Source organism: Oncorhynchus mykiss, chromosome 1 (genome assembly GCF_057628025.1).
Source record: "Oncorhynchus mykiss isolate SJ-2025 chromosome 1, ASM5762802v1, whole genome shotgun sequence".
Classification (NCBI taxonomy): Eukaryota; Metazoa; Chordata; class Actinopteri; order Salmoniformes; family Salmonidae; genus Oncorhynchus; species Oncorhynchus mykiss.
Window position 1 is genome coordinate 12,141,591 of NC_143022.1, and position 26,719 is coordinate 12,168,309.

A 26,719-nucleotide genomic window follows, 5' to 3' on the forward strand; every position below is an offset into this window, starting at 1 on the left:
TGACCCTATTAAGGGGGCTGAGTCACTGGCTTACTAGTGCTCTTCCATGCCCTCCCTAGGAGGGGTGCATCACTTAAGTGGGTTGAGTCACTGACGTGATCTCGGGCTCATGCGATGGAGTAGATCTTCATGGACTATACTCATCCTTGTCTCCGGGTAGTGGGCTCGTGGTCTGCGGATATCCCTCTACTGTTGTGGTGGCTGAGCTTTATCAAAGTGGGTGGGGTTATATCCTGCCTGGTTGGCCCTGTCTGGTTGTATCGTCGGATGGGGCCACAGTGTCTCCCGACCCCTCCTGTGTCAGCCTCCAGCATCTTTGTTGCTCTAGTTTGTGTCGGGGGCTAGGGTCAGTCTGTTATATCTGGTGTAACTCTCCTGTCTTATCCGGTATCCTGTGAATTTAAGTATGCTCCCTCTATTTCTCTCTCTCCCGCTCTCCCAACCCTCCTGGAGAACCTGAGCCCTAGGACCATGCCTCAGGACTACCTGGCCTGATGACTCCTTGCTGTCCCCAGTCCACCTGGTCGTGCTGCTCTTCCAGTTTCAACAGTTCTGCATGTGGCTATGGAACCCAGACCTTTTCACTGGACGTGCTACCTTGTCCCAGACCTGCTCTCTCTCTCTACCGCACCCGCTGTCTCGAACTCTGAATGCTCGGCTATGAAAATCCAACTGACATTTACTCTTGAGATGCTGACCTGTTGCACCCTCTACAACCACCATAATTATTATCATTTGACCCTGCTGGTTATCTATGAACTTCTGAACATCTTGGCCATGTACTGTTATAATCTCCAGAGAGGACTGGCCACCCCTCATAGCCTGTAGGTTTCTTCCTAGGTTCTAGGGAGTTGTTCCCAGCCTCCGTGCTTCTACATCTGCATTGCTTGCTGTTTGGGTTTCTGTATAGCACTTTGTGACATCTGCTGATGTAAAAGGGCTTTATAAATACATTTGATTTATTGATTGAGTGCGCTTTATTTTACATAACTTTGTGCACGTGCTGTCCGTGTGTATTTCTGTGTGTCTGTGTTTGTGTATTTCTGCGTGTCTGTGCATGTTTGTATGAGTGTGCGTATGTGTGTGAAAGGGGCCAATTGCAAGCTTCCCAAAACTGCTCTCTAGGTCTAGACACAACTCAGTGGTGGAAAGAGAGAGAGGGATGCTGGTCCGCGGCAGTGGGCGAGCGAGCCACAGAAATGGCTGCCTGCTTATTATCCAAATAGAGGAAATGTAAATTGACAACGTCCCCCGTGGTGTAAATATATTAATTCCAAATGAGTTTTCTGGCGGAGAGGAGAGCGCTGCATGGCGAGGGGAAGGGAAGAGACACTGATGCACCCACTCGCTTGGCCCCCAATTCATTCTTCATTTATCTAGTTGCTCGGCTTAACGCTGCCCCAGCTAGCCTCTCCATCTTTGTTACTTTCATCTCCTTTCCTCTGTCTTTCTCTTCTTCTTCTTCTTGCCATATGCAAATGAGGCCTTGGATGAGTGGGAAAAACAAAACAACAAAAATTCCCTGGCTTGCTGGACGGGCCAAGTTTTGGTCGGTTTCTGGTGAGGGTCAATAAGGCAAGTACGAGGACGGACTGTCAGATCCGCCGCTAGGACGGACTAGGTAAACATCTTAAGCGAAACAAAATAAGATGAGGGAGAGATTGCAAACATGATTCCTTGTATTTTTGTGAGTTCATTGTGTGTAGATTGGAGGATAGAGTCCTCTGAATTCCTAAGCATTGAATGGAGACCATATTGGAGTTAAGCTTATTGTGGGCATGCAAATAGCAGAGCTTAACGACGGGTGACTTTGCAATACAGACACACAATCGATGATAATCAAAGACTCTTTGTGCTGTCTCTGTTGTCTCTATCGCAGTGTGAAACCACTCCAGACGTACTTAGCTTCAGCAAAATTTCAATTCAAAAGGAAAGCAAAGGAATCACATTTGAAATCTCTAATTCTGACCGTCATAATACCTCTTATGGCAGTAACTTTACAAGCAAAATGTATGGACAATTTAGACTGAGAATAGTATCTAGTTGTGGTAAGAGGTGAAATAAGTATAGCCAGTTATAATTGTAACGGTTTAGCAGATTATAAAAAAAGAAGACCAGTCTTTAGGTGGCTAAAAGAAAAGGAATATAACATGTACTGTTTACAGAAAACTCACTCTATATCCTTAGATGAAGTTGCGTGGAAAAAGGAATGGGGTGGGGAAGTAATTTTCTGTCAGGGACAAAGAAACTCAAAAGGTGTGATGATATTAATCAACAAAAAGTCTGACTGTGCAAATAGTCAGGAATGATTTGCAAGGAAAGTCATATTTCTACAAAAGTTTCTACAACTGTTAACTGTTAGGGCTAGGCAGAATACTTTGGAGGAATTGCGTGCCCATAGTAAACTGAAAAAAAATCTGTCCAAAATTGCTAATATATGCATATGATAATTATTATTGGATAGAAAACACTCTAAAGCTTCTAAAACCGTTGGAATTATGTCTGTAAGTATAGCAGAACTCACACGGCAGGCATTCTTCCAAACTAGTTTTGGAAGAATGAAAGTTGGGGCAACTTTGACGTGATCGCCCCCACCCTTCCCAACCAGCTATGGATCTGGGGACACTTTCTATGTCTTCCACTAGATGTCCTCATTCAGTAGAGCATTTAATCGTTCAAATCCCGCGAGTTTTGGCCCTATGGGAGTGAATTGAGTGCGTGTCGCGAGAAACTACCTGTGCGTTAGGGCGCGAATTGGTCACATTCATTCCTTTGTTCCAGCACTCCGGAGGAGAACTAACAATGACCGGTTGAATTTAAAATTGTTTTGTACGTTTAGAACATCCTAATGCTTGATTTTGCACTTAGTTTGACCTGTTTAGTCGACATATAATATGTAATTTTGAAGTTTTGATGTGCAACTTTTTGGGAGCATTTCAGCTGATATTGTTAGCAGATGCTAATACAAAGACACAAGACTTGAAACCAAACAATGTTTTGGGTAAGTATGAACCCTTCCAGTACATTCTGAACGAAGACCATCAAAGGTAAGGGAATATTTATGCTGAAATTGTGTGTTTCTGTTGACTCCAACATGGCGGAGAAATATTGCTTATGTCTGAGCGATTTCTGTAACGTTAAAAAGAAATGTAACAAAGTGATTGCATTAAGAAGCAGTGTATCTTTCTAACTATATGTAGAACATGCATATTTAGTCAAAGTTTATGATGTCTATTTACGTTATCTTGCGGCGCTGTCTATATTTTCTGCGGACATTTTTCAGTATTTTCTGAACATGAATTCAATGTAAATGGACATTTATGGATATAAATGGCATATTATTGAATTTTTTTTTTTTTTACTGTGTAACATGTCCTATTACTGTCATCTGATGAAGATTTTCAAAAGGTTAGTGAATGATTTATTTTTAATCCTGCTTTTATAATTGTATATTTTCTGGGACAAAATGGCTGCCTCTTGTCTTCGTTTCGGTGGTGGTCTAATATAAATATGTGGTGTGTTTTCGCCGTAAAACATTTAAAAAATCTGACATAATGGGTAGATGAACAAGGTGTTTATCTTTCATTTGAGGTATTGGACTTGTTATTGTGTGGAGGTTAAATATTTCTAAGAATATTTTTGCGTTCCATGCGCCACGTTCCAGCTGAACGTGGGAGGGGTCGTTCCCAAAAGGGAACCCTAACCCGTCAGCAGGTTAAAATAATGTCTGTGAGTATAACAGAACTGAAATGGCAGGTGAAAACCCAAGGACAAACCACCCCCCCTCCATAAAAAATTCAGCACAACACTGATTTCAATGGCTGGCATTTTTATTACAGGGTGAAATCCTACCTGATTGCAGTTCCTATGGCTTCCACTAGATGTCAACAGTCTTTAGAGTTTCAGACGTATTTTTGGAAAAATTAGGGAGAAGAAGTCGTTTTTCTAAGGTTTCCCATTTTGGCTGTAGTGTTTCCATGCGCATGGCAGAGATTACGCGTTCCTTTTGTTTTCTCCGGGGAAAAAAGACAATAGCGATTCTCCGTCTTCAATTTTATTGTTTATTTGCGTATTAGGGTACCTAAGGATTGATTCTAAACGTTGATTGACTAATTTGGATAAGTTTATTGGTAACGTTTGGGATTCATTTTGTATGCATTTTGACCGATGGAAACAGAGTGGATTATTGACTGAAGCACGCCAGCTAAACTGAGTTTTTATGGATATAAAAAAAATACATTTATTGAACAAAAGGACTATTTGTAATGTAACTGAGACCTTTTGGAGTGCCAACAGAAGAAGAACTTCTTAGGTAAGGCATGAATTATATCGTTATTTCTGACTTTTGTGTCGCCAGCTGCCTGGTTGAAAATGATTGTTGTGCATTTGTAAAGTGGGGTGCTGTCCTCAGATAATCGCATGGTTCGCTTTAGCCGTAAAGCCTTTTTGAAATCTGACACCGCGGCTGGATTAACAAGGAGTTAAGTTTTATTTTGACATATTGCATGTATATTTTCAAGAATGTTAAATATTTACAATTCTGTATTTTGTATTTGGCACCCTGCACTTTCACTGGATGTTGGTCAGGTGGGACGGCTAGCCTAGAGAGGTTCAATAATGGACCAAAAAGGAAAATACTGTACAAACTATCATCACCATGCCCTTAAGGAAATCACAAATATTATGGTTACGTTAGAGATAGTGGATATTCGGAGATTATAAAACCCTGACCTAGTGAGATATACAGTGGGGAGAACAAGTATTTGATACACTGCCGATTTTGCAGGTTTTCCTACTTACAAAGCATGTAATTTGTCTGTAATTTTAATAATAGGTACACTTCAACTGTGAGAGACGAAATCTAAGAACTTAATATTTGGTACAGAAACCTTTGTTTGCAATTACAGAGATCATACGCATCCTGTATTTCCTGACCAGGTTTGCACACACTGCAGCAGGGATTTTGGCCCACTCCTCCATACAGACCTTCTCCAGATCCTTCAGTTTTCGGAGCTGTCGCTGGGCAATACTGAATTTCAGCTCCCTCCAAAGATTTTCTATTGGGTTCAGGTCTGGAGACTGGCTAGGCCACTCCAGGACCTTGAGATGATTCTTACGGAGCCACTCCTTAGTTGCCCTGGCTATGTGTTTCGGGTCGTTGTCATGCTGGAAGACCCAGCCATGACCCCTCTTCAATGCTCTTACTGAGGGAAGGAGGTTGTTGGCCAAGATCTTGCGATACATGGCCCCATCCATCCTCCCCTCAATACGGTGCAGTTGTCCTTTCCCCTTTGCAGAAAAGCATCCCCAAAGAATGATGTTTCCACCTCCATGCTTCACAGTTGGGATGGTGTTCTTGGGGTTGTACTCATCCTTCTTCTTCCTCCAAACACGGCGAGTGGAGTTTAGACCAAAAAGCTCTATTTTTGTCTCTTCAGACCACATGACCTTCTCCCATTCTTCCTCTGGATCATCCAGATGGTCATTGGAAAACTTCAGACGGGCCTGGACATGCGCTGGCTTGAGCAGGGGGACCTTGCGTGCGCTGAGGATTTTAATCCATGATGGCTTAGTGTGTTACTAATGGTTTTCTTTGAGACTGTGGTCCCAGCTCTCTTCAGGTCATTGACCAGGTCCTGCCGTGTAGTTCTGGGCTGATCCCTCACCTTCCTAAAGATCATTGATGCCCCACAAGGTGAGATCTTGCATGGAGCCCCAGACCGAGGGTGATTGACCGTCATCTTGAACTTCTTCCATTTTCTAATAATTGCGTCAACAGTTGTTGCCTTCTCACCAAGCTGCTTGCCTATTGTCCAGTAGCCCATCCCAGCCTTTTGCAGGTCTACAATTTTATCCCTGATGTCCTTACACAGCTCTCTGGTCTTGGCCATTGTGGAGAGGTTGGAGTCTGTTTGATTGAGTGTGTGGACAGGTGTCTTTTATACAGGTAACAAGTTCAGACAGGTGCAGTTAATACAGGTAATGATTGGAGAACAGGAGGGCTTCTTAAAGATAATCTAACAAGTCTGTGAGAGCCGGATTTCTTGCTGGTTGGTAGGTGATCAAATATTTATGTCATGCAATAAAACGCTAATTAATTACTTAAAAATCATACAATGTGATTTTCTGGATTTTTGTTTTAGATTTCGTCTCTCACAGTTGAAGTGTACCTATGATAAAAATTACAGACCTCTACATGCTTTGTAAGTTGGAAAACATGCAAAATCGGCAGTGTATCAAATACTTGTTCTCCCCACTGTACATGGAGACTCCATCAAGTTAGTCGTCTTTACTACTTTCTTGTCTCTTTCTCTCTCACGTCAAAGGTTAAAAAAGTATTCATAGGAGACAGAATGCGATCGGATCATCATCTAATTGGCCTTCACATAACTCTTAAAGAGATTTCCACGTGGACAGGGATGTTGGAAATGTAATCAAGGTTTACTGGAGGACAATTTATTTTTAACTAAGACATAATAATTTATAACTACATTTTTCCAGTGCAATATAGGTTCAACAAATCCCCTTATTGTTTGGGATAACTTTACATGTGCCTTCAGAGGTCATTCAATTCAATATTAATCAATTTAAAAAAGCAGTTTTCAGTCTGTTGTGTCTTTACTATGGATTAAGTGAAATATGACATGCTATTTTATCAAATCAATTCTCTGTAATTAATATTACCTGATAAACTAATCATGTAAATGTAATTAACTAGGAAGTCGGGGCACCACGGAATAATGTTTATAGAGCTGTGAAGACCTGGTCATCTTTTATATCAATAGCAGTCAATTATTAATCGTCACCTTATTCAGTCCCATCTGAATGTCGTAACATTGTTGGTTATCTTCACGAACCATGGCTAACAAGTTGAATCAGCAATACAAAATGTGGTTTAATTATTTATTCACTAAATACCCAAATAATCACACAGAATTTCATGTACACAGGATGGATCATACATTGATTACTAACTATGTCATAAATGAAAACTTACCCAGCAGACGAAACTCACATGACGGTTGGTTACACAAAGACAGGGGGTTGGGTTTGAATGAAAGCGCGGGAAGAGTGAGGAATAAAAGGGTTGGGTCTCTATCGGACCTGAAGAAATGCTATCGTAAATACAGAATCTTATGCATTCTAAATAACCGCCCATTTGGAAAAGGAAAATGCAAGGAAAATATTTACTCTGAGCTGCGCTTCGATAGATTGGTTGAAGATGGAAGGCTGGGTTGCCCAGCAGAGATCTCCCTTGTCCTTTGAAGAATATTTCTGGGAGGATACTGTTGTCTTGTGGTAGAACGGATACGTTGTAGTACCGTTGTCATGTGATAGAACGAATACGTTGTTGTACCCTGTCGTTCTGAAGAGAATCATTGTCCTTTCCTAGGCCAAGCACGTTTACTGCTGCTGCTGATAACTCGATGTCTAGGATGTATCACTTCTTTAGTGAATAAGAGTTCAAAGTTCATACTAAGTTGCCATACTCAACTCATGCTATATTCTGGCTGGTGTAGTCGAAATTCACACTTCCAGCTTGTCGTTCGTCGCTTCCATGTTGAAATTCACGCTTTTAAACGTACAGACATCAGTCGTCACGTCAGTAATTTTGTTAGGTTGTAGTCGTACAACCATTCGCAACCAGAGCTCACGCTGAGGTTGGCTTAGTCCACCGTGAATTGGGTTACGGGGGCTCTTATAGAAATGTAGAAAAGATGTTGGTTCATCATTTCCAACCAATGCCTATTCACATGGGTGTAGCCATGGATTGAGCCTATTTTACTTCTGAAAACAATTCTCTCATTTTAAGAACAAAAATTATATTTAATCTTTTCACAAATAGTTTCATATTTCAACATTTAAATTGCACAACAATTCCATGTGAATGTGTAGACTTTGCAAGATACAGTTTATGTCATCCTATCATCAATAATAATGATCTGATCTGGCATCATATTCTTTAAGTACCAATGGACACTTTCAACTGGTTGGATTACATAAAGATTGTTCTTTTCCCCAACCTTTTGATGTTACAATACTCTCTCTATGTTAACAAAGGGCTTTCCAAGAGTCCATTCTGTAGAGGGAGAGAAAAAAAGGGAGAGGTATTTATGGGTGGTCATAAACCTCCCCCAACAGGGCAACATCATGACATATCTAAAGAGACAATACTAACAAGGGAAATACATGAACTAGTAGTACAGATAGAGAGCAATAAAAACGATACTACAGAGATACAAAATAGATGAGAGGAAAAACAAAAAGAACTGGAGGAACTTATTCTAGAACAATCTAATGTAATCTATTACAAATATAAAGAAAACTGGTTGGAATATGGAGAAAAATTCACCATATTCTTCCTGAATCTCCAACACAGGAATGCTATCTAAAATAATTTGTAGAAACTCGTTACTAAAGAGAATCATCTATGATTATCCGAATTATCATTTAAAAGAGGAAGCTAAATATTTTAAGCAGATTTTCTCTTTCCCGTCTCATCCTCAGGAATTCTTTCCAAATAATAAAAAAAACAGAAAATGAACAAATGTACTGAAAGAACAGTGTCAAGACCACCAAATTAAAGAGGAACAACCTTTTGGGGCTATTAAATATTTTCAGTCTGGAAAAACCCCAGGCCTTGATGGCATTCCGGTGGAGGTCTATTAAGCATTTTTGGAAATACTCAAACCTTCATTGTTAGCTTGTTTTAACTACTCCTATAGAAATGGTAGTCTGTCAGGTACTCCACAGGAATGTCTGATTTCACTATTATTAAAACAAGACCCTGATGGAAAATATAAAGATTCAGTCTTTCTAAAAAAACTGGAGCCATTTTACACTTCAATGTTGTGATGTAAAAATACTAGTGAAATGCATAGCATCCAGAATTAAAACGGTTTTACCATGCTTTTTACAAGGACGATACATTGGAGATAATATACGACAACTACTAGAACAGCATGAAATATCTAAGAAGCCGGCCTGGTATTTATAGAGGATTTTTAAAGTTTTGAAATGTCAAGAGGAGTTAAACAAGGGTGCCCACTGTCACCATATCTATTTGTTATGTCCATCGAAATGCTAGCTATTAAAATCTTTTCACAATTAAAAAACAACATTAGATTAGTAATCCAAGGCTTAAAAACCTAGGTGTCCATGTATGCCGATGACACAAGTTTTATATTAAGTCAACAAGCTAGATCCCTACAATGTCTCATTGAAGATCTAAATAACTTTGTTGGACTCTCTGGACTTAAACCTAATAAGTGTACAATATTACGCATTGGATCATTAAAAAATACAACTTTTACACTACCCTGCAGTTTACCTATAAAATGGGAGCACGGTGAAGTAGACATACTTGGTATTCATATCACTAAATATCTAAATGAGCTCTCCACACCGAATTTCAAAATAAAACTTGGAAAAATGGACAAGATCCTGCAACCATGGAGAGGTAAACACCTGTCTATTCATGGAAAATTAACTCATATCTCAGTTTACTCACTTATTGTGCTGCCTACTCCTGATGATTTGTTTTTCAAATCATATGAGCAAAAAATATTTCACTTTATCTGGGATACTAAACCAGACAAGATAAAGCGTGCCTATCTATATAATGAATATGAATTTGGTGGGTTGAAATTATGAAATGTAAAATCACTAAACCTCTCTCTAAACCTTCACTTATACAACAGTTTTACTTGTACCCTAAATGGTACTCAAGTAGATTACTAAGAAAACCTCATCCATTGTTTAAAAATGGCCATTTTGCCTTTGTGCAGATTGCCATGTCTCATTTTCTAATAATTGAAAATTAAACTTTTTTCAAAGTATCTCTCTTTCTCCAACAAACATTGCAGAGCTGGTTACAATTTCAATTTCATCCCCCTGAAAATATAGAACACATAATACAACAAATATTATGGCTGAACTCAAATGTGCTAGTTGATAAAATACCTGTATTTATGGAAAAGATGTTTGGAAATTATATTTTGTTTTTAAATGATGTTTTAAATTGGAATGGTAAAGTTATGTCTTTCATGGAGTTATCAGAATTGTTTGGGAAGGTCTGCTCAATCCTCCCCAAAAATGTGATTAGAGCATTACAGCAAAAATGGAGGAGGCATGTGGCAGCGGGAAGAGGTAAGGAACTGGTCTGTTTGCATAATATAACAGATAAAAACCGGCAGAGGAATAAAAAAAGCATGAATAGGAAAGGATAACAGTTTAATTTGAAGACCAGGATGTTGACAGCTGTGCTATACAGATTGCAAAAAAGTTGGGAAGAGATTTTTGATGTACCGATTCCATGGTATGAGTTGATATATAAAACAACGCAAGATTCAAGACTTCGTGCTTTTCAGCAAAAATTATTGTACAGAATTCTTGCCACCATCAAAATGTTGAATATTTGGGAGATGCAATCATTGTAGCTCAGAAGATTTTGTTGTGAGGATACAGAATCAATAGACCATTTGTTTTGGTATTGCCCTCTGGTAGCCTGTTTCTGGTCTCAGGCTCAGGAATGGCTGAAAATGCATAACATTGATCTAAAATTGTCCCTAGAAATAGTACTATTGGGAGATCTGGAGAGACCGGGTCAGTCAATTACTAATATATTAATACTCTTAGTAAAAGTATCTATCTTCAACTTGCAATCTGTGGATTCCATTCGATTAGATAGATTGAAATTGTATGTTAAACATGACAGCATAGTTTAAAGATATATGGTGCATAGAAATCCAAACAGGGTGGCCAGCAGAGATAGGTGGGAGGGGCCGAGGAAAGGTGGGAGGGGCCGAGGAAAGGTGAGAGTTGAAATGTGGAAATGGAGATAAGTAGGAGTGGAGTTTCTGGGCTAGAATGACATCAAAATTGAAGTCAAAATAAACATAACAACAAGTAAGTTTGAATTACACTGAGGGGCAGTATTGCTACAGCTAATGGCTGTTTTCCTTGGGCTGATGCCATGCAGGTGTTTGTACACATGCATATATACACACTCTCATTCAAATGCACACACGTGCATACACACGTACACATACCCACAGCAGCACCCGGTTGCTGCTGTGGGTTGCTCTGGATGGGAGTCTGTTAGATGACTAATGGGATGTAGATGTTGAACGGCTTCACTGCAAGTAGATTGTATGTTTTATATATAAAAAATAAAAAATAATATTAGATAAATAAATGAAAAAATAAAAAGGATCACATTCTTGTCATGTTAGTGATTCTAAGGCCTAAGAAGTAGTTAGCTGTCTAGTCTTCATGGCTGTTTTACAGTAGCCTGGTCCCAGATCTTTTTGTAGCCTGGTCCCAGATCTTTTTGTAGCCTGGTCCCAGATCTGTTTGTAGCTTGGTCCCAGATCTGTTTGTAGCCTGGTCCCAGATCTGTTTGTAGCCTAGTCCCAGATCTGTTTGTAGGCAGGTCTCAGATCTGTTTGTAGCTTGGTCCCAGATCTGTTTGTAGCTTGGTCCCAGATCTGTTTGTAGCCTGGTCCCAGATCTGTTTGTAGCCTGGTCCCAGATCTGTTTGTAGCTTGGTCCCAGATCTGTTTGTAGCCTGGTCTCAGATCTGTTTGTAGCTTGGTCCCAGATCTGTTTGTAGCCTTGTCCCAGATCTGTTTGTAGGCTGGTCTCAGATCTGTTTGTAGCCTGGTAACGATGTGCAAATGGTTAAAGTACAAAATAGAAAATGAATAAACATTAACATGGGTTGTATTTACAGTGGTGTTTGTTCTTCACTGGTTGCTCTTTTCTTGTGGAAACAGGTCACAAATCTTGCTGCTGTGATGGCACACTGTGGTATTTCACTCAGTAGATATAGGAGTTTATCAGAATTGGGTTTGTTTTCGAATTCTTTGTGGATCTGTGTAATCTTAGGGAACATGTGTCTCTAATATGGTCATACATTGGCAGGAGGTTAGGAAGTGCAGCTCAGTTTCCACCTCATTTTGAGTGTGCATGTAGCCTGTCTTCTCTTGAGAGCTGTGTCTGCTTACAGCGGCCTTTCTCAATAGCAAGGCTATGCTGACTGAGTCTGTACATAGTCAAAGCTTTCCTTAAGTTTGGATCAAATCAACGTTTATTTGTCAAGTACTCTGAATACAACAGGTGAAATGCTTGCTTACAGGCTCTAACCAAAAGTGCAAAAAAGGTATTAGGTGAACAATAAGTAAGTAAATAAATAAACACAACAGTAAAAAGACAGTGAAAAACAGTAGCAACGCTATGTACAGTAGCGAGGCTATAAAAGTAGCAATGCTACATACAGGCACTGGTTAATCAGGCTGATTGAAGTAGTATGTACATGTAGATATGGTTAAAGTGACTATGCATATATGATGAACAGAGAGTAGCAGTAGCGTAAAGAATAATTGGTGGGTGGTGGGTGGCGAGACACAATGCAGATAGCCCGGTTAGCCAATGTGCGGGAACACTGGTTGGTCTGGCTAATTGAGGTAGTATGTACATAAGTACATGAATGTATAGTTAAAGTGACTGTGCATATATTATAAACAGAGAGTAGCAGAAGCGTAAAAGAGGGGTTGGGGGAGGCACACGATGCAAATAGTCCGGGTAGCCATTTGATTACCTGTTCAGGAGTCTTATGGCTTGAAGGGTAAAAACGGTTGAGAAGCCTTTTTGTCCTAGACTTGGCACTCCGTTACCGCTTGCCATGCGGTAGTAGAGAGAACAGTCTATGACTGGGGTGGCTGGGATCTTTGACAATTTTTAGGGACTTCTTCTGACACCGCCTGGTGTAGAGGTCCTGGATGGCAGGCAGCTTAGCCCCAGTTATGTACTGGGCCGTATGCATTACTCTTTGTAGTACCTTGCAGTCGGAGGTCGAGCAATTACCGTACCAACAGTGATGCAACCAGTCAGGTGCTCTCAGTGGTGCTGCTGTAGAACCTTTTGAGGATCTCAGGACCCATGCCAAATCTTTTTAGTTTCCTGAGGGGGAATAGGCTTTGTTGTGCCCTCTTCACAACTGTCTTAGTGTGTTTGGACCATTCTAGTTTGTTGGTGATTTGGACACCAAGGCCTTTGAAGCACTCAACGTGCTCCACTACAGCCCCGTCGATGAGAATGGGGACGTGCTCGGTCCTCCTTTTCAGTCACAGGGGTCAGGTATTCTGCCACTGTGTACTCTCTGTTTAGAGCCAAATAGCATTCTAGTTTGCTCTGTTTTTTTGTAAATTTTTTCCAATGTGTCAATGTGTAAATTATTATTTTTTTCTCGTGATTTGGTTGGGTCTAATTGTGTTTCTGTCCTGGGGCTCTGTGGAGTCTGTTTGTGTTTGTGAACAGAGCACCAGGACCAGCTTGCTTAGGGGACTCTTCTCCAGGTTCATCTCTCTGTAGGTGATGGCTTTGTTTTAAGGAATGTTTGGGAATCACTTCCTTTTAGGTGGTTGTAGAATTTAACGTCTCTTTTTTGGATTTTGCTAATTTGCGGGTATCAGTCTATTTCTCCTTTGCATGCATTATTTGGTGTTTTACGTTGTACACCGATTATATTTTTGCAGAATTCTGCATGCAGTCTCAATTTGGTGTTTGTCCCATTTCGTGAATTATTGGTTGGTGAGCGGACCCCAGACCTCAAAACCATGAAGGGCAATGGGTCTTTTAACCGATTCAAGTATTTTTAGCCAAATCCTAATTGGTATGTTGAATTTATGTTCCTTTTGATGGCATAGAAGGCCCTTCTTGCCTTGTCTCTCAGATCGTTCAGAGCTTTGTGGAAATTACCTGTGACATTGATGTTTAGGCCAAGGTATGTATAGTTTTTTTTGTGCATTAGGGCAACGGTGTCTAGATGGAATTTGTATTTGTGGTCCTGGAGACTGGACATTTTTTAGAACACCATTATTTTGGTCTTACTGAGATTTACTGTCAGGGCCCAGGTCTGGCAGAATCTGTGCAGAAGATTTAGGTGCTGCTGTAGGCCCACTTTGGTTGGTGACAGCAGCACCAGATCATCAGCAAACAGTAGACATTTGTCTTCAGATTCCAGTAGGGTGAGGCCGGGTGCTGCAGACTGTTCTAGTGTCCTCACCAATTCGTTATATATGTTGAAGAGGGTGGGGCTTAATCTGCATCTCTGTCTCACCCCACGGCCCTGTGGAAAGAAATATGTGTTTTTGGCTAATTGTAACTGCAGACTTGTTTGTGGACATGGATTTTATAATGTCATATGTTTTTCCCCCAACACAAATTTCTGTCACACCTGCCCCCGCTCCCCCTCCCTGGAGCTCGAACGTGCCAGGCTCCCCAGAATTACGCACTCCTGCCACCATCATTACACACACCTGCCTTCCCCCGTCATGCTCATTAGCAATTATTGGACTCACCTGGACTCTATCACCTGTGTCATTACCTCCCCTATATCTGTCTGTTCTCAAGCTGTTCCCTGCTTCAGGATTAATTGTTGTATGTCGTTGTGTTACCCATGTGCTGATGCTGTTCCTGTCTTGTTCCATGTCTGTTCCTTATTACATTTTTACTCCCCGTTCCTGCTTCTCTACTCCAGCATCAGTCCTTACACTTTCCATCAATTTGTATAGAAGACCCTCATGCCAAATTGAGTCGAAGGCTTTTTTGAAATCAACAATGCATGAGAAAACTTTGCCTTTGTTTTGGTTTGTTTGTTTGTCAGTTAGGGTGTGCAGGTGGGTTAACAAAAGGCTAAGCTGTGTGTTCCTATATTGCACTTGTGATTTCATGAATATAAATATTTGTAGTAATATTTATTGAATGTAGCGCTATGCTATTCAGCGGTTGTTGATGACACTTATCCCGATATCGGGATTGCAGCCATAAAAAGTTAACAGTTGATTCTAAGATTTGTATTTGATCATGTATATGTGTTTGCTGTTTGTTTGTTATTGTAGAGCCAAAAAGATTGGAGAAGTGGTTTACCCTTACAACTCCATTTTGAATAGATAACTCTTTGTGATGTGATGTTTAGTGTTATTTACTTTTCCCAGAAGTGGTTAGTCTATTGATTCTTCAATTACATTGAGCTGATTTCTGACGTGCTGTTCCTTTTTCAGTAGTGTATTTCTGTATTGTTTTGGTGATTCATCATAGTGAAGGCGTAGACTGTCTGGGTCTCTATGTTTTTGGTTGGACAGGTTTCTCCATTTCTTTCTTAGGTTTTTGCATTCTTCATCAAACCATTTGTCATTGTTGTTCATTTTCTTCGGTTTTCTATTTGAGATTTTTAGATTTGATAGGGAAGCTGAGAGGTCAAATATACTGTTTCGATTTTCTACTGCCAAGTTTACACCTCCACTCTTACAGTGGAACATTTTGTCCAGGAAGTTGTCTAAAAGGGATTGAATTTGTTGTTGCCTAATTGTTCTTTGGTAGGTTTCCACACTACATTCCTTCCATCTATAGCATTTCTTAATATTACTCAGTTCCTTTGGCTTTGATGCCTCACGATTGAGTGTTGCTCTGTTCACTCTGACTGTGATTGTGCTGTGATCTGATAGGGGTGTCAGTGGGCGGACTGTGAACACTCTGGGAGACTGTGGGCTGAGGTCAGTGATAAAGTAGTCTACAGTACTACTGCCAAGAGATGAGCTATATGTGTACCTACCATAGGAGTCCTCTCGAAGCCTACCATTGACTATGTACATACCCGACGTGTGACAGAGCAGGAGTTTATGACCCGTTTGTGTTGGTTATGTTGTCATAGTTGTGCCTAGGGGGCACATGGGGGAGGGAACGCTGTCACCTTCAGGCAGGTGTTTGTCCCCCTTTGTGCTGAGGGTGTCAGGTTCTTGTCGGGTTCTGGCATTTAGGTGCCCGCAGATTCTCTCTCTCTCTCTATCTCCACTTCGATTACTGTCTTTCTCCTCTCCCTATGTTGTTCACTCCTCTCTTCCTCCCTCCCTCCCTTCCAGATGACATCACTATAAACCTGGCTGCTGCCCAGTGACTGTGGTTCAAGATGGCTGCTGTCCAGGGCTCCTCCATGAGCCTGTCGATGATGGACGGGGACACGCTGGGCTTGTGACGTCCCTTCTGTTCCGCTGAGTAGGTCCCACTTATGTACACGACCCCTTCACCGCGCCACTGCCAGCTTTAAACATGAGGGAAACCATGGAGGAACACTGATAAACACACACACAGAGTCAGACACACAGACATTGAGAGAGACACACTGACATTGAGAGAGACACATACATAAACACACACCTTGCATCGCCTCACCGCCACTCCGTGCATTTGTCCGCAGGGCAGGATTACGTGTTCCTACCCAGCGTGGTAAAATATTCATGGAGCTGTCTCTCTCACCTCCATTTGTGTATCATCAGAGCAAGTTCATGTACGGCAGATGGATATGAAACACAGTCACCTGGACGGCATTATGTAAGGCACAAATGTAGTGCACACTACACTGAGGAGGGTTTACTGCTGCATACTACACTGCCTGATCTAGGCAGGGGGGGGGGGGGGGGGGGGTGTAGGTTTGTAGGGATGCTGTGATGCCGGTCTGCAAATCTTATTTCTACTACCCCTCAATCTCACTTAAGATCATTTCCTACAACGACTCCATTTAGAAACCTTAAGCAATTGACTCACATGAGTGTTTTGCTTTCTGTTGCTGCCTTCACTAACTGGCATTTGACATCAGAATGAAAAGCCTTTTCCAACCCCCTTTTCAATATTGAATAGCTGTTCGGATGGCACTAACATGGGGCTGCGTGAGTACATAAATGTCAAGAGGAAACGTGCTCATGCATTTTGAGTGTTGTGTAATATTTTTTGATGAGGACTTTATGAAAAAGCTTGTTGAACCATTGTTAGATGAATATTCAGAACAACCGAAACCCAAATGCCATAAAATAGTGGGTGCTTATATTTGTCCTGTTTCACTGCATGTACTAGTGGGTAACCGGTAAGTGTGAGGTGTGAAAAGGAAAAATGTTTCCCAACTCCCCCTGAGACACACTCGGCAAGTGGGGTCATGGACAGGGATCAGCCATTATTGACGGCGAGCCTGGAGCAATTAGGGTTAAGTGCCTTGCTAAAGTGCAGAATGAGAGATTTTTCACCTTGTCAACTCAGGTAGTCAAACTAGCAACATTTTGGTCAGTGACCCAACACTCTAACCACTAGGCAACCTGCCACTCATGTATACCTACAGTTGAAGTTGGAAGGTTACATACACTTAGGTTGGAGTCATTAAAACTTGTTTTTCAACCACTTCACAAGTTTCTTGATAACAAACTATAGTTTTGGCAAGTCGGTAAGGACATCTACTTTGTACATGGCACAAGTCATTTTTCCAACAATAGTTTACAGACAGATTATTTCACTTATAATTCACTGTATCACAATTCCATTGGGTCAGAAGTTTACATACAGTAAGTTGACTGTGCCTTTAAACAGCTTGGCAAATTCCAGAAAATGTTGTCAATTAGCCTATCAGAAGCTTCTAAAGCCATGACATCATTTGAATCAATTGGAGAAGTACCTGTGGATGTATTTCAAGGCCTACCTTCAAACTCAGTGCCTCTTTGCTTGACATCATGGGAAAATCAAAAGAAAACAGCCAAGACCAAAAAATTGTGGACCTCCACAAGTCTGGTTCATCCTTGGGAGAAATTTCTAAACACCTGAAGGTACCATGTACAAACAATAATACGCCAGTATAAACACCATGGGACCAAGCAGCCGTCATACCGCTCAGGAACGAGACGTGTTCTGTCTTTGTTGCGAAAAGTGCAAATCAATCCCAGAACAACAGCAAAGGACCTTGTGAAGATGCTGGAGCAAACAGGTACAAAAGTATCTATATACACAGTAAAACGAGTCCTATATCGATATAACCAGAAAGGTTGCTCAGCAACGAAGAAACCAATGTTCCAAAACCGCCATAAAAAAAAAAACAGACTACGGTTTGCAACTGCACATGGGGACAAAGATCATACTTTTTGGAGAAATGTCCTCTGGTCTGATGAAACAAAAATAGAACTGTTTGACCATGATGACCATCGTTTTGAGGAACAAGGGGGAGGCCAAAGAACACCATCCCAACCATGAAGCACGGGGGTGGCAGCATCATGTTGTGGGGGTGCTTTGCTGCAGGAGGGACTGGTGGGAAGGAGGAAAGAAAATGATGTGGATATATTGAAGCAACATCTCAAGACATCAGTCAGGAAGTTAAAGCTTGGTCGCAAATGGGTCTTCCAAATGGACATGAACCCAAGCATACTTCCAAAGTTGTGGTAAAATGGCTTAAGGACAACAAAGTTAAGGTATTGGAGTGGTTATCACAAAGCCCTGACCTCAATCCTATAGAACATTTGTGGGCAGAACTGAAAAAGCGTGTGCGAGCAAGGAGGTTAGGAGGAATGGGCCAAAATTCACCCAACTTATTGTGGGAAGCTTGAGGAAGGCTATCTGAAAACTTTGACCCAGGTTAAACAATTAAAGGCAATACTACCAAATACTAATTGAGTGTATGTAAATTTCTGACCTGGGAATGTGATGAAATAATTAAAAGCTGAAATAAATAATTCTCTCTGCTATTATTCTGACATTTCACATTCTTAAAATAAAGTAGTGATCCTATCTGACCTAAAACAGGGATTTTTTACTAGGATTAAATGTCAGGAGTTGTGAAAAACTGAGTTTAAATGCATTTGGCTTCAACTGTATGTAAAACAGGCCTACTCATGTGTTACATTAAGACAACTCTGCAGCTGAATGCTTTATACATCTATTTCAGCCATTTATTTTAGCCAAAACCACACAGCTGTTGAAGAGTAGACTGAAATAGATGTTGTTTTTTAGCTAACTAATAAACCTAATGACTCAAAGGTCTACCTCATAATTCACCTCTAAAAAAATTAAAGGTCTAAAAACACAGTTCGTACACGCAAACCATACCATACAGATTGACATGCATGTACGTATGCTTTAAAATAAACTATTCATAGGGATCTGCTTTGTCATTGGCCCTAATTGGTCCAGTTTGGCCCCTGTGCCCCTTATGTGTGAGTGCTAGATGGAATGGCTGGCGTGCTGTGAGGCCGTTGGTTCCTCTCAGAGCCTACTGATTGGACACTCAGCTCTTCTGTCAGCCAACGGCTGCCTGCTTGTGCAGGTTTAATGTCAGGAGAGTGTGCAGCAGCGCAGCACATTCCCTTTCATTAAAACATCCACAAGACTCAGCTGGAAACATGCCTCTAAGCATTCAGTCTGTTTTTCTAGTCGTCCCCCGTCTGCATTTGTACTTTCAAATACAGGAGAAGTACGTTTTGCGTTGTTTTGTGCAAGGTTGTTTAAGGCAACATAATGAGGAAATGTGTCTAACAATGGCTGTGTTCCAAAAGGCACCTTATTCCCTATATAGTGAACTACTTTTGACCAGGGCCCATATGGACAACGACAATGGGCATTGGCCCTATTCATCATTGTTGGCCCTCTGAAAATAGCATTATGTCTATGAACACTGAAGGTATTCAGTAATCCTATATCTTTGGTCCGTACGCTTCTTTGATCCATTGAATAGGCCTGTCTGAATTACTGGACATCCAGTCTGTTGGAAGACTCCAGTTTGTTTACAGTGTGTTCCTTCTCTTCTCTCCGGATAATACTGAGCTGATGTTACAATCCCACCTGCAGGGCTCTGATAATGACACATCTTTACACTACATTACGTAGAGCTTAGTTGAGGAGAAAAAAGACAAGGCAATTTAAACCAAGCCCCCCCCCGTGTATTAAATCCCATGCCGTGCAGCACAACTTTCAGTCTGATACTCTTAATGTACCATTTGAATGACTATTGTTATTTTGGGAAGAGCATTTTGTCTTCGATCGCTGACAGAGTCATTTAATATTTAATCTAATTAGCGATAAGACAGCGTGTGTGTGTGTGTGTTTGTGTGCGTGTGTGTGTTTTCCCACTACCCTCTGTCAGTGATGGTGAGCTTACCCTGTAATGTTCTCAGACAGAGCTGATAAGAGAGAAACCCAGACAACCCGAGGAATTATTGGGTCTCTCCCTGGAGATCTTTTCTCATAAATATGGCCGATAGACTTTGTGGGGCTCCGGGGCCTCCTCAAACTACTTTTTACTTGAGTTACGGTGCCTTCGGAAAGTATTCAGACCCCTTGACTTTTTTCACATTTACATTACTGACTTATTCTAAAATGGATTGAATAAATACAAATCCTGAGCAAACTACACATAATACCCTATAATGACAAATTGAAAACAGGTTTTTAGAAATATTTGTTTGTCCATTAAAAAAAATTTAAAAAATAAATACCTTAAATAATACCTTAAATACCTTACACAAGTATTCAGACCCTTTGTTATGAGACTCGAAATTGAGCTCAGGTGCATCCTGTTTCCATTGATAATCCTTGAGATGTTTTTACAACTTGATTGGAGTCCACCTGTGTTATGACTTCCACCGAAGGTGGCTCCTCTTCCTGTTCGGGCGGCGCTCGGCGGTCGTCGTCACCGGTCTACTAGCTGCCACCGAAGGTGGCTCCTCTTCCTGTTCGGGGCGGCGCTCGCGGTCGTCGTCACCGGTCTACTAGCTGCCACCGATTCCCTTTTCCTTTTCTGTTGGTTTCTGTTTCTCATTTGGCGTTTGGTTCAGGGCTATTTAAGCCTTCTACGCCCGCCTGCTTTAGTGCGGGCTTGTTTCTCTGTTCTGTTTGTGGATGGTTGTGTTTGTTATTTTTTCAGACTGTTTGATGTCCTGTTTGGGTCGGTCATTATTTCGCCTGTTGTTTTTGGCGTGACCTGTCTTACCGGAATAAATACCCCCCAGCTCACAGCTGTGCCCTGGACACCATATGTGACTTGATTGCCCCCCATCTATCGTCAGAGTCATCAGAGTTCATACTGCTAGGTGACCTAAATTGTGATATGCTTAACACCCCGGCCTACAATCTAAGCTAGATGCCCTCAATCTCACACAAATGATCAAGGAACCTACAAGGTACAACCCCAAATCCGTAAACATGGGCACCCTCATAGATATCATCCTGACCAACTTGCCCTCTAAATACACCTCTACTGTTTTCAACCAGGATCTCTGCGATCACTGCCTCATTGCCTGCGTCCGTTACGGGTCCGCGGTCAAACGATCACCCTTCATCACTATCAAATGCTCCCTAAAACACTTATTTGAGCAGGCCTTTCTAATCGACCTGGCCTGGGTATTTCTGGTAGGATATTGACCTCATCCCGTCAGAAGAGGATGCCTGTTTTTTCTTTAAAAGTGCTTTCCTCACCATCTTAAATAAGCATGTCGCTTTCAAAAAATTTTAGAACTAAGAACAGATATAGTCCTTGGTTCACTCCAAACTTGACTGCCCTTGACCAGCACAAAAACACCCTGTGGCATACTGCACTAGCTTCGAATAATCCCCGCGATATGCAACTTTCAGGGAAGTCAGGAACCAATATACACAAGCAGTTAAGAAAGATAAGGCTAGCATTTTCAAACAGAAATTTGCATCCTGCAGCACTAATTCCCAAAAATTTTGGGGACACTGTAAATTCCATGGAGAATAAGAGTACCTCCTCCCAGCTGCCCACTGCACTGAGACTAGGAAACACCGTCACCACTGATAATTCCATGAGAATCGAGAATTTCAAGAAGCATTTCCCTACGGCTGGCCATGCTTTCCACCTGGCTATCCCAACCCCGGGCAACAGCTTTGTCCCAAGCCCCCCACCCCCTGCTTCTTCTTCACCCAAATCAAGACAGCTGATGTTCTGAAAGATCTGCAAAATATGGATCCCTACAAATCAGCTAGGTTAGACAATCTGGACCCTCTCTTCCTAAAATTATCTGCCGCCATTGTTGCAACCCCTCAACCTCTCTTTTATATAATCTGAGATTCCTAAAGATTGGAAAGTGTGGACTTCTGTGGCCTCCAAATGCTGTTAAATGCTAGTAAAACTAAATGCATGCTCTTCAACCGATTTCTGCCCGCACCCGCCCGACCGACTAGCATCACTACTCCGGACGGTTCTGACATATGTGGACAACTATAAATACCTATGTGTCAGGCTAGACTGTAAACTCTCCTTCCAGACTCACGTTAAGCATCTCCAATCCAAAGTTAAATCTAGAATCGGCTTACTATTTCGCAGCAAAGCCTCCTTCACTCATGCTGCCAAACATACCCTCGTAAAACTGACTATCCTACCGATCCTTGACTTCGGGGATGTCATTTACAAAATAGACCAACATCCCCAAAGCCAACACCACCTTTGGCCACCTTTCTTTCCAGTTCTCTGCTGCCAATGACTGGAACGAATTGCAAAAATCACTGAAGTTGGAGACTTATATCTCCCTCACTAACTTTAAGCGTCATCTGTTAGAGCAGCTTACCAATCTCTGCAGCTGTACACACATCTGTAAATAGCCCATCCAACCAACTACCTACCTTATCCCCATTTGCTTTTGTTTTTCTGCTCTTTTGCACACCAGTATTTCTACTTGCACATCCTCATCTGCACATCTATCACTCCAGTGTAAATTGCTAAATTGTAATTACTTCGCCACTATTGGCCTATTTATCCCCTTACTTCCTTTGCACACACTGTATACAGATTTTTCTATTGTGTTATTGATTGTATGTTTGTTTATCCCATGTGTAACTCTGTGTTGTTGTTTGTGTCGCACTGCTTTTCTTTATCTTGGCCAGGTCACAGTTGTAAATGAGAACGTGTTCTCAACTGGCCTACCTGGTTAAATAAAGGTGTTCTCAACTGGCCTACCTGGTTAAATAAAGGTGTTCTCAACTGGCCTACCTGGTTAAATAAAGGTGTTCTCAACTGGCCTACCTGGTTAAATAAAGGTGTTCTCAACTGGCCTACCTGGTTAAATAAAGGTGAAATAAAATAAAAAAATATATTAAAAAACTGTAGGCTGTAATCGCTGCAAAAGGTGCATCAACAAAGTACTGAGTAAAGGGTCTGAATACTTATGTAAACGTGATGTCTGTTTTTATATTTTTTATACAAAAACCTGTTTTTGCTTTGTCCATTATGGGGTATTGTGTATAGATTGATGAGGATTTCTTTTTTTAAATAAATTTTAGAATAACGCTGTAACCGCACAGACTGTAGAAAAAGTCAAAGCGTCTGAACTTTCCGAAGGCACTGCAAATTCCTTTGTATTTCAGTAATTGCCGTCCTTTGCTAAAAGGTCATGCTAATAATTAGTGATGAAACGATTTACTATTCAATTCAATCAACAATAATGATTGTTTAATGTTTAATGGATAATATAACATTTACTTTGTAATCATAGATGCTGCTGACTGGACTGTATGACACATCTGCGTGTACTGCATTTTAACGTTATATACAATTTTGATGCATGTCATTATCACATTGCCAACTTTTGGTTTGTTTACTTAATGGAAACAGACGTCTATTGAAGGCGATGGTGGTACTGTGAGACCGTGCCACATCTCATTAGGCCACACTAATTATTCATCAGATCTATGAGCTTGACTGGTAACGAATGCTTCTTAGCTTAGCAACAGTATGTCCACTTCTCTGCAACTCTTTGGCCGGCACATGGTTGGGTTGGAGTCTTGAATCGCAATAACAATCTCCTCTTTTTGAAAAAAAGCGATTAGAAGAGATCAGCTCTACGGAGGAAAACAGCGGACAGGCTGATTGAGGGACGAAGATGGCACCTTTGTGCTGGAGGGATGTCAACTACAGTTGCAGTTGTACAGTATGGGTCCTAGTAGTAATAGAATAATCTTGTTGAAAAATCATGTTCAAATCTGATACACACACACACACACACACACACACACACACACACACACACACACATTGCTCAAGGGCACAATGGCATGGGATAGCATCTAGGATTATGATGCTGGAGACCCTCTGGTTGCCAGGTAACTTCCCAGCAGAACAACCAAACAGGTTCAAGCTGAGGCGTCGAACAGAACCAGATGAAGGGAGAGACATGGAAGCTGTTAGTCAACATGGAACACCATCCAGTTGTTTCTGCTCCTCCATTTTCATTTGGGGGATAATAATCTGAAAACAGAGCAGTCCTGTGAGAGCACTAATTAGTTCCACTGCGGGAGCCCATGCTGAGCCTAACGGTGACCTGATATTTGCCTGTGTGTGTCGGGTTGAAAGATGGCCGCAGGGCTGGCTTTAATTGCAGTGCCACTGGAACGTGTTATAACCTCATATGTCACCCGATCAAAGGACCACAAGCAGAGACGCTCCCCTGGAAGTTCAGTGCATTACTAAAGAGGAATGTGACAACGGTGGAAACAGGCAAGCAGAACAGCAAGTCACAATCAGGGCTACTGTAGGCCTACAGCTTCCAGTGCTGAGGGGATGTCACCGCTTAGCAACCAGATAAGAGAGAAGTGTGTGTGTGTCTTTGTATGTATGTATGTATGTATGTATGTAATGCATGTATGTATGTAATGTAATGTATTATGTATGTATGTATTAATGTAATGTAATGTATGTAATGTAATGTATCTAATGTATGTATGGTAATGTATGTATGTGTGCATGTGTGTATGTACGTGTGTGTGTGTGTGTGTGTGTGTGTGTGTGTGTGTGTGTGTGTGTGTCTCTCTCTCTGTGTGTACAGTATGTGTATGTATGTATGTATGTATGTATGTGTGTGTGTGTGTGTGTGTGTGTGTGTGTGTGTGTGTGTGTGTGTGTGTGAAGAGGGGTGGAAGGAAACATTCCTTGAGTGAATGAATCATTTTTCCCCCAAAGAGTTGGCGCAGTGGTGAATTATTGAGGAGGAGGTAACTAGAGGAGTTGGCCAGGTGTAGGGTTTCAAAGGTACAGAGAGGACTGGCTGGACGGACGAGAGGGACTGGGATTAGGGGGCATTGTCAAGACTAGGCTTCTGGCAAACACAGCAGAAATGTTATTAGTACCCACCCATCAACATCAACCCAATATGGTCACACACACACACACACACACACACACACACACACACACACACACACACACACACACACACACACACACACACACACACACACACACACACACACACACACAGCTCTGGGAATTCTAGAGAGGATAAAATAAAGTATCTTGAGGGGTTTAATTTCAAAACAGTGCATGTAAGAAACAGTAGGGGGTCTTTAACTCAGGGAAAAGTGAAAGTGATTACTCCAGATGCTGAATTAGCAGTAACCTAAATAATAGCGCAGGAAGATTGACATAGTCACTGGTGGCCAAGATTGAGGAAAATCTACTTTTGAGACCCATGGCGCTAGGAGTCGCCATGGCAACAGACAGATGCGGCAAGGAGCGGATTTCGGGGAGCATTTCATGAAAGACAAAAGATTAGGCCACAGGAGAGCCGATAATAATAATCTCTCCTCTGCTCATTAACTCAATCAAATCCCATCCCTGTCAAATCATAGGCATTCATTTTGAAAAGAGAGAAAACGTCAGGGGAAATGAAAACAGAAGCGGATTGGGCAAACCCAATGCCAATGGAGAATCCAAAGAGGAGAACAAACAGCTGGGCCAGGAGGAAGAGGATGGAGGAGAACAAACAGCTGGGCCAGGAGGAAGAGGATGGAGGAGAACAAACAGCTGGGCCAGGAGGAAGAGGATGGAGGAGGACAAACAGCTGGGCCAGGAGGAAGAGGATGGAGGAGGGTGGGGTAAAAGGTGGTCATATGAAGGGTTAACTACAAAGACAGTCAGCAGGAGTAGAGCTTTTCCAGCAGGAAATATGAAACGGCAAGGAGTAATATTTGTCCCAAGAGGCTGTTAGGGAACAACGCTGCTGGCAGCTGGCAAAGTCGAATGTCTCACCTGAAGAGCTGGTTCACAAGGAGTTCAATGAGACTGACAACAGCCCCATTTCCTCTTGAAATGGTCACACTCACACGGTTTGGCGTGGAAACACAGCAGGATGTGTTGTTTTTTAGAATTATATCGGGAGTTGGACGACAGGAGTTTTTGGACACTGTCATATTAAGTGGCCTATGTATTTATTATGGATCCCAATTAGCTGCTGCCAAGGCAGACTTCTGGCAGTCTGCTATAGTCTGCTATATACAGTACAACATTAGTTCATGCTAATTCATGTAATACTATTGTAAAGTGTTACCGATTAGTTGATTGATGAAGGCAAATTCAAATCCATCCATTAACTTAAGTGTTTTAACTGTTTTTTAAACCATTGTATAAGTTCCATCAGTGTGTTCCACGAGACCGCATACCAGGCTCACATAAACCACATCCCCTGTAATTCAATCTGAACTCTGATTCAAAGGGATGTCCTTTGTCAGCCCTATTGAAAGACTCATAAATCACCAGCTGAGCAGTTCTCTCTGATGTAACTAACTCAAAGCCATTCATTTAGACAGAGATGATTCAGGGATATTGCATTTGAAGGAATAGGGTTGACATCCTGGAGATCATTGATACTCCAACAGGAGATAAGTGGTACTCTAAGGGGCCAAGGCTAACCCAATATGACATTACCTGAGGCCAATAACTTTGTAAACATAACATACACTGAACTCTTATTTATTTTAAAACAGTAAAAAATGTATCAAAATGAATTGATGCACAGCCAAGAGTGGCCCTGTCGAAATCATTTAAAAAGTAAATATTATGGCATAGAGGAGAATAATTGGTTGACATGTGTTAATATTTAATTGATTGGTTGATACTATATCA

At 41.4% G+C, this 26,719-nt stretch overlaps 1 long non-coding RNA gene across 4 annotated transcripts in view; it reads left to right on the plus strand.

Moving 5' to 3' along the window:
* LOC149985409 (uncharacterized) overlaps positions 1 to 26,719 on the plus strand; it is a 319,128-nt gene that overhangs the window by 115,134 nt on the left and 177,275 nt on the right. For 3 of the 4 annotated variants that reach the window (XR_016497555.1, XR_016497544.1, XR_016497553.1), the window contains exon 2: positions 15,924 to 16,056. This is a non-coding gene — a long non-coding RNA (uncharacterized LOC149985409). Of the gene's footprint in view, positions 1 to 15,923; positions 16,057 to 25,446; positions 26,716 to 26,719 lie in introns of those variants that run through there. The other variant, XR_016497554.1, reaches the window with a different exon arrangement.